At 34.2% G+C, this 12,451-nt stretch overlaps 1 long non-coding RNA gene across 1 annotated transcript; it reads left to right on the top strand.

The window, feature by feature from the left end:
• LOC108661742 lies at positions 9,556-11,115 on the top strand. The gene is made up of 3 exons (XR_001927520.1): positions 9,556-9,589; positions 9,806-9,881; positions 11,078-11,115. It is a non-coding gene; the product is annotated as an uncharacterized LOC108661742 (long non-coding RNA).

Consider the following 12,451-nt stretch of genomic DNA (forward strand, 5'->3'; position numbering starts at 1 on the left):
CTGACGTAAATGTGACTCAATAATTTAACTACGATTGAAATAATCAAAATGACTCGAAGCTAAATAACTTTGAATTTGCCAAACTTGAATGGCTTGAATTAGAAAGAACTTTGAATTTGACAAAACCCATATATGATCTGACTTGACCAAAATGATTCGATCCTGAAAATGCTATGAATTTCTTTTGATCTAAAGTGACCCGACCAGCACAGGTGCCAACCTAATCGTGTCGTTTCTGGCTGGAATAATGATACTAACTGAGCAATAAAATTAATCAATTATTAAAGCTATTTTCAAGTCTGCATATTTTCCATCCAAGAAACTGAACAGCAAACTGAGAATTCTTGTCGAAGTCAGATTAGAATAACGCAGAAACTTGGTTTACTTGCTTTGTTTTGTAATGGGCCCGACGGCTAGACCACTAAAAGAGATGTGGAAAAAGTTGCATAGTTATCATCTATTAGTAGTGGAGTGGAAAAGGATATCCACCAATCAATTGTTTTAGTCAAATAAAGTATATCAATAGAATAAAAAGGTGTTTTCTCATCTTCCAACTTTTCTACGGGGAGAATGGTGCAATTGGAAAAGCCACCTTGGCACTGTAAACTTCCAAGAGCTTTTTGGTAGTTGATTTTCTTTCAACGTCTTTCTTTCGCGAAGAAAGCTACTCTCTCACTGTCGCTTTCTCTGTCGTTCCAAGCTTAAATTCGTTGTTAAAGAAACACAACATACATTACTTTAAATGACAGCAATATCAGAAAAACAAAGCAGGAGCTAGACTCCTTTCCCCAGCATTTACCAGTGGGTCCGGAAATCTTGGTCGGCCACCATAGTTTGGGCAAAAGCGAAAGCTTCAAAGTAAAGTATATAAACAATTGTTATTAAAACAGAATATACCGTATGTGTGTTTTTCTTTGTGCCAAAGAAAACATAAATCAATGATGTAGAGAAGAACTTAGGCAAGATATTTCTTGGAAATTTTCTTAAGATGAACATTTTTCCCACTATGATGTACATGAACTTTTAGAAACGTTATCCTCGGGATACAATGCTTGAAGAATAGAGAATCAAGTATGCAATTCTTAGTTCTTCTGAACATACCTGAACCTAATTTAGAACATTGTATGAAGATTATGGATGGTAGAATTTAGAAATCATTCATTGTTAGATGTTCCTGTTAAGACTATTAGGGAGTATTTAGAACTCTCAATCGGTGCTTTAGACACCCTTTGTCAAATGAATATATCTCTTTCCAAAAGTTATAACCTTAAAGGATGTAAAGTCACCTTCAAATGTTTAGATATTTCAAATCTATTTGCATATAAAATACTTCTAAGCTTAGTCTACTAACTCATATTTTTAAAAACTTAGTTGCCCTCACTCAATCGATTAACATATAAACTAACTTGCCTTAGAAACAATATCTGAACTTGAGACCACACTTTAATCAATTAATAGTAGATTCACCATTTAGTTTCTATGTTGCTTTAACCGACTAATATAAAAACTTAATTGATTTCTATTAATCATTTATCCATTTTCTTCATCCTTTCTCTTTCTTTGTAACAATGAACTCTCTCACACACATATATACTATATTAATATATTATGAAATTATTGTCATTAGAAAATATATTACAAATCTATAACAAAAACTTGATTAGTTCACCTTATGAAATAAAACAATAAACTTTTCGGCTTTTAATGGAAAAATATTCTCAAGAAGATAATTTGAAAATTATTTTAACAATTGAAATTGTTCACTTAATTTTTTTATGGAGATATAAGCCATTACCAGGCATTTCCTTGTAAGTCAAGCGAAAACATCAAACTCCAATAACCGAACATGAGAATCACGTAATCATGTTGCTCAGCTGATAACTAATCACTGTTAGTTTTTTTTCTACAATAAATGTGAAATTTTATTTATAATTTAACAACAATAATTGTCATCAAATATAAAAGATAGGGATCTACCACAAGAAAATTGTAGATGAAGATATACGTACCTGAAAAACAATTCAAGTACCTTGCTTCCAAAAAGGATTAAATTATAGATCAAAGATACATGAACCTCAAAAGCTATAACACCCCGACCTTTTGTACACTAGGATAATTGAGAACATGCCTAGTGAATGGGGAAAGATAGTAAATTTCTGGACTAAATGAGTTGAGGTTCAATCTCAAGGGTTGCAAAGTACCTTGGTGTACATATATTTGATAAATGATAGTAATATGAAGGTATAAGTGTGTGTGCATATGTATTTGAGTGTGCATTTCTAAATTTGATGTGTTTGAGGGTTAATGAATGATAATGCATAAATGCACAAGGGTATAAGTATGCGAAATCATGTCACTTGTGTAAAGTCATGAAATATGTATGAAGATTAGTATGCTTTGAAGTTAAATTGAAACTTTGAAAGGTGATTGGATATGTTTGAAGTTTTATATTGAAGATATGGTGTGTGTCTGCTCAATGGAGATGTTGGTGAAGCATATATGAGCTCAAGAACTTAAAAAATAGAGTTAGAAGGTTGAAAAGGTTAGTAGTTTTAGGTTAAGGACAATAACTATCGATAAATACATTAAATCTATCAGTAGATACAAGTCATAGAGCAATTAGGGACCGTACCAAATGCTATCTAAGATAGATTTACAAATTTATCAATAAATTTGAGGAAAAACACAATTAGGAAGCGTTCTAGATGCTATCTACCGATAGGTACTCCCATCTATTTATAGATACGTGATAGGGACACCTCATGTCCAAAAGGCATGAGTAAATTGTGATTGGCATAAAGATGAATTTACAAGTTGACTTCTAGTTATTGGACTTGATGTTGAGCTTAGTTAATTGGAGTTCTAAGTGTTTTGAAGATTGTTTATATGAATGAATTGAAAGGTTTCTTATTAACTTATAGATGAGCATGTGATTAAAAGAAAAGATGAAAGTTCTTGAGATGAGTTACAATGTGGAGTATTGAAATGAACATTATGTTGACTAAAGATGAATCTTAAGAAATAAAGGTATGCCAATACCAAGTGAGGAAATTGTGAATGAAGAATTATAGGGTTGGCATAACAAATGAGCTAATTTATGGTATCGTTAGGAGGATTTGAAATTTTATTTTGATAAAGTCGAAAGAAAAGATTAGTAATAAGACAAGGCCAATTATGTGGCATACTAGAACCTTATGAATACAGATTGAGGTATGAATAGATAAGAATACATTCAAATATCTAAGAGGATAAGAGCATTTTTTTAAGTGAATGACCTTGAGGGACTAATGAACAAATAAGTAACTAAGTGTTTGGAAATGAATAAAAGTTTTGAAAAGAATACACCAAACTACATGTGTCAAGGACGATGCTTAATATTACTTTGTTATATTTTATATGCACATTGATGTAATGTGGTAGTTGGAACTTGCTAAGAAGCCTAATGATTAAACCCCAAGTTATGTGGTCATATGATGTGAGACATAAACTTAAGGTGGGTAATTACAAAGAACTACTCAAGAGGAATTCTGTTATGAATCTTGTGAAAACAGGCATAAAATTGTGCAGTTACAAAAAAGAAGTTGTAAGTTTGAAAGTAGATACTTGCAATGATATTGAGAAGTATTTAAGTAAAATCTTATTTCAAGTTTTGCAATTACAAGTACTAATCTTATGATGGTAAAAAGGGAATGATGTTATATTGGTACAAAGAAATAGTGCCAAAGATGATTGAAAAGAACCATGGTAATGAAGTTGATTAATGAAAATCTCCTAATGTAGAAAATGAAATTCAAAAATGCAAGAGTTGCACATGACTCAAATGAACCTAAGTCTTAAGTGACTAAGTAATATCGACATGTAATACAGATATATATGTTGGAAGTATAAAAGGTAATTGAGAAATGAAGATGACTTTTAGGAATTATGATATTGCATAAAATGCAGTGATTAAGTAAAGATGAATTTTGAAGGATCCATAAGATTGTAAAGCATACAAGGATACCGGATTATAATTAGATGAAAATGATATTTAGCGATTGAGATGTGGTTAATGACATTGTGATGCAAGGATGAGTGGTCTAATGAAACTTATGCATATGATTGGAAGTGATAAGAGAAAAGCTTAAGCATGTATAGTACGTGAAGTTATGTATAGGCATAATGTGAAATCATATGGATTATATGAAAGATAAAGTATGGTAGAATGTAAGTTGAATGATAACTTAAATGTCCAAAGAATAATTTGGAAATTAATTATACTCTAATGTTCGTGGATTAAATATGATCTATGGAAATGAAATGGAAGGATAAATTAGAAATGTCGAAATTGAGAAAAGCAAAAAGGGAATTCAATTTGAACCTAGTTGGCAAGGGTTCCTACGCATAGTGATGAATGATGACATTTAAATGGGTGTATTTGTGTTTATGTGGAGTTGATTATGTGACCAACTAAAGTGAAGGATTATTCTTAGTGATTTGAAATTTGAACTCAACAAGTTTGATGAGTTGTATAGATAATACAATGATAAGAGATACCATTAGAAAATGAGTTATGAATATATGGAAGAATTTTGGAGCAATAGTGCAATGGATGGAGAATAAATGGTGATACTAATACAAGCGAGTAATTGGAGAAATTTATTAAGAAAGATAAAGTTCAATTTAGTCAATAATGATCAAAGAATTCTAAGTCATAAAAATGATAATATATTTCGAGACGTGAAGAATTAGAGTTTGTGAAGAGAATTTGGTGGTAAATGAAAGGGCTTACAATTAAAGTTGAAAGATTGGCAAGTGAGTTGCCTTTTCATATGATGTAAATTTCATTGCATTAAAAATAATGTAGGAGTCTGAACCTTTGAATGTGCAATTAACGGGAAGATTAAGAAGATTAGAGTTGCATAAATGCCAGATAAGCCTAAATATGAAGGAATGGTTGAAAGATTCAACTTCCCCTAATGTTGGAATTGTGTAAGAATGAATAGGGCATGATTATAATGCTATAAAGTTATGTAACGGTGAATGGGAATAAGATGAATGAATTTAGAAGAGTTTAACAAGAATCAAAATAAAGATGTGGTAATTAGGTATACATAAGTAAGCATGATTGGTGACCAAAATTGGTATGATTGAGATTGAGATGTATTTAAGGTGTGCAATGGAGCTAAAGGCATGCTTGGAACCTTAGTTGTAAGAGAAAATAAATATTGAAAGGTACTGTTGTTTTCACTCAAGGTGATAAAAGATGTAACTTACGTACTCTAACCGTGTAAAGTGTTCAGGTTGAACTGAAAGTAAACGAGATGAATAAATCCAATTCCCTATGAAGGAAGAAACGAAATAAGATAATAGAGTGAGATTAATGACCCAATGTTGACGTGAATTCGGGGACGAATTCTATTTAAGTGGGGGAGACTACAACACCTCGTACCCTCACATAGGAGCCAATACGACCTTATCAACAAGACGAAAGGTCGATTGATATAAATCTAAGTGTCAAGGAGCGATGATGAGTGAAAGGCATAGTTTGGAATAAAATATTTTGCACGTGAGGAAATAGTAATTAAATAATAATATTTTTATCGAGGATGAATTAGCGAGATAAAAGGTGATTCGGAAGTGAACCGGGTTATAATAAGACATTTTGGGTCCCGAAGAGACAAGTGAAAAATTTTAGAATAAAATAATATTATATTAATAAAATAATATTAAAATATAAATATTTTATTAATTGTTGAAATTAGTAACAAGGAGGAGTATACGACTAATCCAAGTTGGGGAGAAGAAGTAAGAATGAATTTTAAAGAAAAACGACGTTAGTGGGGCTTGCGTGTCTTTATTAAATAAAGTTAGCGTAGATAAGCATATATTTAAATATTATGGTGATACTGTGGTGAAGTGTAAACTTTATATTTGTTTGTACACGTGTAAAGGAAGGCAAATAGAAGGAAATTGGAGTTTAAAAAATGTTAGAAGGACCCAATTGTAAAAGGATGAAAGTTGGAGGGGTCATATGGTAAATAAGGAAAAGTTTGAGAACTTATTTGCAATTTTGATATTTGAAGTTAAAAAGAGGATTTTACTAACCAAGGAAGGTTAGACTATGTGGAATATGTGATGTACATGTAAAAGTCCCTATTACATGCAATCATAGCATGCAAAAAGGAAAAGTTAGTGGGGGACATGTGAGACCCCCACCATGTGAAGCAAAAGAAAGAATAAGATTAAAATTTGTTTACATGAAATGTGATTGGTGCAATGGTGGTCAAATGAAGGAAGAAGAAAGTGGGGTGAATGTGGTTTGGATGGGACAATGTATGATTAAATAAAACATAAAGTAAATGTAGTGCATGGAAAAAAATGAAAATGAAATATGATGAAAAGTAAGGAATAAAAATGCAAGTGGCGGATGGAAGGGTGGCAAGCTTTTGCCATGTCATTTTATCACATAAAATAACTGGAAAAGAAGCCAAAAGAACCATTCAACCTTGGGCAATCTGCCCATGTAAAGAAAATAAAGAAAGAAAAGAAAAATAAAGGAAAAAGGAAGGCACTGGGCAATCTACCCATGTGAAGGCAAAAACAAGAAAAGAAAACCATTTTCAAGGCTTGGCCTTGAGGAGTCCGTCCATAGCCAAAGAGGAAAGAGAAAGGAGAAGCAAGAAAGAAGAAATGAGAAAGGAAAGGAAAGGAAAGAAAAAGAGAGAAAGAAAGGAAAGGCACGATTTGCACAAAATTAAGAGAAACCGTGAGGTTTCCTCCCTCACCTTGTAAATTTGTGTTCTTTCATCAATCAAGAGTCTTCAAATTCAAGAGAGGGAACCCGTGGAGTGTCAATGGAGCTATTAAGCTCGGTTTTGTGATTCAAGCAAGGAAAGGTAAGGATTTGGTAGGAAAGGTCGGCTAGATTTGGAGGATAATTGGTGACATGCAAGTCACCAAAACCCGTGGGTGTTTAGTGGATTTAAGGTGAAAGAACAATGGTAAGTTTGATACTACATTTTGAGGCCTACAACTAGTTTAATATTGCGAGGAATAATTGTGCAATTGTTGGCAGCATATGAATGTAAAATGTGGTGCATGCAAACTTAGAAAAATGCTTGATGAAAGTAGATTTATACTTACTGCCAAGTATGATTATGTAAGCATGAATTAACTATGGAAACCTAGTTAAGAATTTATTAGTTGATTTGCTGCCATGCATGAGTACATAAGTGAATTAGGTTTGAGTGATTGCTAGGAAACGTGTAAAAAGAGAAAGCGAGCTATGGTGCCGTGCTGGACGAGGTGAAGAGTAACTGACAAGCAGGATTAGTTGTATACGCACACGAATCAATAACGACGTAGCGTCCCGCTATTATGAGGTGAGTAGGGGGTGTCCATTTCAAGATTCCTATATTATGTATATATAAACGTATGGTTTACTTTATACGTAAATTGTGGACAGCATGAGCTGGTAGAAATTCTAGGAGATTGTGAATGCTTAATGTTCGAAAATGTTTTGATTATATACATAAGCTAGGTACGTAAAGTGTTTTTAAATCAGGAAACAAGCCTTTGTACCATGATTTCTATCCAAAATGTGCCTTAATGTTTGTGTGATGTGCATTCATAATTTAATTACATATTCACCATGCCATTTTGATATTAAAATCTCATGCAAAGGTTTAAAATGTAAAGTCTTACAAAAAGGGGTTTTATCATTTTACTACAATCGGTACTTTGAAAATGGTTTTGAAATGATCTTTTGAGAAACCAACTGGATTTTCAAAGAGGTTTTGTTAAACTGAGAGATTCGAGAGTAGGTTGACTATCACTTCAATTAAGTGTGACCCTTATGCACAAGTGAGCTCCAGCTAGAGAACCTTTGGGTCGTCGATAGGCTATTAGACATGGATGGGGCCATGGTTTGTGATATGTACGTGGCTAGGCCACCAGTGATATATGTAGTTGTGACCGCTTGATTCTCTGATGTTGGCCAACATCGTTGAGACTACCATGGCTATGGGATCCGATGGAGAAAGGCTCTCAGACGTTATTGTGTGAAAACGGGTCCACGAGTTTGACACGACCCAAATTTCGAGCCGTGACCAGCACATGGACCCAATGAGTAGAGCCACTAAGTCCAAGCAAGCCTATTTATATAACCTGTTCATCAATCTATTGAGTATTCCTAAAGTCACATTTCATGATCTCAACTGTAAGTACTTGAATGATATTCTACCATGATCAAATATTCGCATGTATATATATATATTACCCCAAAATGGTGCTAACCATCGCCAACTCATAATGGCATTACCATTCAAAGTATATATATACATATATACTGTCTAAGACAAGTATCTTAAAATTTTACATTTCGTTTATCTATATATATAGCATAAAGACATTCGACTTCCAACGGAGCGACCTTGGCGAAGGTACAGCTATTGAATGCCAAGATACCTACCAAAGAGATGAGTCCATGTGGACACCTTGACCTGGGTTCCAATTGCCTCCTGATATGAAAACATGAAGTTGAAAACTATGAGTATGAACTCAGTGAGTGAACATAGGAAAGGGACAAGCAATTGATAAGGAAAATTTAAAAATCATGATGCACTTGTTTTGAAAACAACGCAGTTTAGTTTAATTTCTTCCCTAAACCCTGTGTTTCGATCATTGGTAAATAAACTCTTAGTGTTGAAAAGACCCATGGTCAATCATGAAGATAAAAGAGTGAAGAAAAATTATATAAAAAACTGAGCAAGGTAGCAATGTGACAGCATGTTTCTCGCTGCAACAAAAGGCATTCTCGGTTTGCATATGTTTCGATTTTTCAAGCATATCTCCCACTACAGAAGTCCAATTGACATGCTTGTTGGGTCATTAGAAATGTGATACCCCAACTTCTATAGGCTTGAAACTAAGTATAGATGTAATAATATGGGTTAGGGGTAGTTTCTTCATTTTCTCTAATAAACTTCTAGAAGAAAGTTTTATGAGATTTTAAGGCCTAAATAGGCATAAGACAGTATAAATGATGTGTACTAATGAAAACACGAAGAAAACTAGAAGTTTCAATAATTTTCATAACAGGGGCAAAATGGTCATTTTTCACCTCGGGGTAAAATTTTAAGTTTTTATGAACTCGAGCATGTTTAGACCATTATGGATATTGTCCTAGTGTTAAAAGAGAAAAAAGATTGCATAAAAGATTGGAAAAGAGTAAGTTAATCGGTGGAAGGGCATTTTTGTAATTTTAAAGGATAAGATGGCCTATAAATATCTTGAAATTTCCAGCACCTTCTTGAATTTTCAGCAGCTGGTCTTTTTCTTCCCTTCTCCTCTCTCACGTTTCTTCAAACTCCATGGAAGCTTGATTTTCAAACTTCCATAACTTTCTCTCTCTAGCTCTAATTTTCATGCTTTTGGTGCACCCTTCCATAAACCCTTGTGCTATTTCATCTTCTCACTTCAAAAACCTTGAAATATCTTGTTTTGATACTTTCTCTCACTAGTTGGGCATTCTAGAGAGAGAAAAAGAGAATCACTCCATTGATTTGGAAGCTATTGGAAGAGAATCCAACTACAAAGGAACCCTAGGGTGAGTGATACACCAACTTTGATTTTTAGCTGCAGAAAATGGCTAGTAATTATGATTTATGAGCTATTTTATTGTTTAGTATGTTCATTACTTTTTAGTAATTAAGATAGTGAACATAGATAGCCATTTAAAGTGGCAATTGAAAACTAGTTAAGAGATAGCTTTTAGAGTTCATAGTGTGTAAATTAATCCATTATTTATGTTAATGTGTCCTAGGTTTTTAAGGAAGCACCATCATTCCAATTGGATCATTAGGGGAATTTGAGTCAATTAAAAGTTCTACAATCAATTAGTGAGTGGACTACTTTCAAAACTGATTTTGGGAATATGATGGATTTGACAAAGTGTTTGAATGATTTTATACAATTTTTCACGAAAATGAATGCCTTGGGAACAAGCTTTTGAGAAAAGGTTTATGTTATGAAATGTGATTATTATGGATTTCTATGTGGCTACATTATGTTGATATACATATATGCTTGAGTATAATGTTGTGTAATTATATTGACTCGGCTATGTGTGAGTAGGGAGTGCGCATAAGCCAAGGATAACTCAGTTATGTGCGAGTAAGGAGTGCGCATAACCCGGTGATGACCCAGCCATGTGTGAGTAGGGAGTGCGCATGAGTTGGTGATGATGATGATGGGTATATATGTAAATATGTGTGTTATAGGAAATTGATGGATAATGGGTTATGGTTGTAATGCATGTGAAACTTTACATGTTAAACCTTGAGAAATTATTATGTGTTTTCATGTTGGTTTGGACCTTTTTGGCGGGGTAGTTTTTCCTTTGGGAGAAAAGTAAATTTTGCATTGATGCCCTGTATTTCGCTGCAGTGAGAATCATTCTCGCTACAGCGAGAAACTCTCAGATTTGGAAGGGTACACTGGCCGAAAACTCGCTGCAGTGAGGATGCATTTTCGCTACAGTGAGAATGACACTGTAGCTTCTCGTTGCAGTGAAATACATTCTCGCTGCAACGAGAAACTTTCTGTTTTCTGGGATGCAATTTTGCTGCAGCGAGAAACATTTTGTTTCTGGGTTGAAATTTCGCTGCAGCAAGATTGAATCTCGCTACAACGAAAAACCTTCTGTTTTGGTCTCCTATCTTGTCCAATTGCTAACCTATCTTTTACTACGTTGCTACGTTGGAATTTTAAAAGAGTTAAGTTTAAAATGAGGAGGTTTAGTGAGAAACCCTCGTTCGGTTAATAACTAAATTCCAACGTCGCTGTAGCGGAAAGGCATTCTCGCTATGTACAATATTGAAGCTTTCATTCTTCAAATGATTCGCTATGTATAGGTTCATGATTTTCAAATGATTAATCACTTAAGGGCTCGATAAAGGGTTTTATTAGGAATGAACCAAATTACATTGTTTTGAAAGTAGTGCATCATGATTTTAAATTTTCCTTTGTTGTTGCTTGTTCCCTTCCTTGTTCACTCACTGGGTTTATACTCACCATTTCAAATTCATGTTTTCAGATCACGAGGCAGCCGGTAACTAGGACGAGGTATCCTTGTAGACTTGTGTCCATCTTTTGGTAGGTGTCTCGGCATTCAGTAGCTGTACATTCATCTGAGTCCCTCCGCTGGAAGTCAAGTCTTCTTTTTGAGATGTATAGGTGAACCTAATGTACATTATTGGAATACATGTTGCAGACAATGTATGTATATAATAAAATGAGAAATGCCAATACGAGTTGGCAACGTCTATTACTATTTTGATTTTAAGTTTTTTTTTTAAATGACTTAGCAGTTTATGATGGAATGATGAACACGTCAGACTATTAGGCTTGCTTGGGCTTAGTGGACTACGTCCATTGGGCTCATGCGCCGATCATGGCCCGAAATTTGGGTCATGACAAGAAAGCTAAAAGGCGAGGCTACGACTTTAATGTTTACCACCTAGTTTTGACCGTAAGGTAGTCAAAATCGTTGTCAAAGTGACAATACTGCACCACCACTTGAGAGTTTCTAGCTACAGCGAGAACCATTTTCGCTATAGCCAAATTCCTTGCTACAATAAACATCAATTTGAAAATACTTAACAACTTTCACTGTTCAACATGCAAGATTCCACATACATTACAATGACGTACTATATTCATAAACTTTATACTATGCATGTATATATATATATATAAACACGAATACCACCACCTCCCTCAGCCAACATGCACTTCCCACACGCACATCATTACCGGCATGTGTACTGCCCACTCTGCACATGCACAGTTGTAAATGTCACAATATCATCATTCGACCGGTATATGCACTGCCCACTCCACATATGCATGGTTGTAGTTGTCACAACATCGTCATTCAATCGGGATATGCACTGCCCACTCCGCACATGCATGGTTACATCAATTACACAAAATTACTTAGCAATACATATCATATATTTTTATATACATATCAGCATCATATAAAGGTACAGAAATTCATCACAATCATGTTCCACATCACTAAAAACATTTCACTAAAGGCTTGTTCCCATGCATTTTATAGAAAAACAATTAAAATGTCTCAATCAACCACATGTGCCTTAATCCCAAAACAATTTTGTGGAAGTTCACTCACCGGTATTTGTTGAATCTTTACTCGACTCCAACCTCCACTAATGGTCCAAATGGAACTGTGGGGCCTCGTTAGTACCTATCATCACAAAAACATCACAACCAACTCGATTTGCATAATTATATTTCTAAAAGCTATCCACTAAATCATGTTCTGCTAGTTGTTTTTAACTAGCTTCCATCTACCACCAAGTGACTATATATTTTCACTATTCTAGTCACACTACAATGAATAACCCACCTTAATTACAAAACACTCACTGATCTAGCCACTAGC

Source organism: Theobroma cacao, chromosome 4, assembly GCF_000208745.1.
Source record: "Theobroma cacao cultivar B97-61/B2 chromosome 4, Criollo_cocoa_genome_V2, whole genome shotgun sequence".
In the NCBI taxonomy this organism is placed as follows: Eukaryota; Viridiplantae; Streptophyta; class Magnoliopsida; order Malvales; family Malvaceae; genus Theobroma; species Theobroma cacao.